The following is a 455-nucleotide window of genomic DNA, read 5'->3' as shown; positions in this document are numbered from 1 at the left end:
ACTTCATCATACATGTGAATTTCTTGGAGCAGAAAGGTCACACAACAATGAGAAAGTGATCGGGGAACGCAGAACTTGGTAAGGTCGAACAAGTTTGTTGACTATTGCTACGTCATAACACGTCATATCCAAGATCAGGCCCGTAACCAGGGGGGTGCACGGGGTGCGTTCGCACCCCCCCCCCCCCAAAGGTCCGCATTTTGATACTCAGTATCCAAGTTAAGGCGTGCAGTCGGTTAAACTGAAGTTTAAAACTTAACAGTGATATTTAAACAAAATCAAAGAATGGAAAAAGCAGTAATGTATTCACTGGGAAACTAAAACCAGCTGCACTCTAGTAACCCGAGCCATTCAGAAACATTTCAATGAGCGCACAGTTGTCCAAGCTTATCTAAGGGTGCGTTTTCGTGGGAAAATCCAAAAACGGATTTCTGATCTCGGATCAATGGATTCTT

This window comes from Montipora capricornis, chromosome 7 (genome assembly GCF_036669925.1).
Source record: "Montipora capricornis isolate CH-2021 chromosome 7, ASM3666992v2, whole genome shotgun sequence".
Taxonomy (NCBI): Eukaryota; Metazoa; Cnidaria; class Anthozoa; order Scleractinia; family Acroporidae; genus Montipora; species Montipora capricornis.
The sequence above is the reverse complement of the archived record's forward strand: the minus strand, read 5'-3'. Positions refer to the sequence as shown.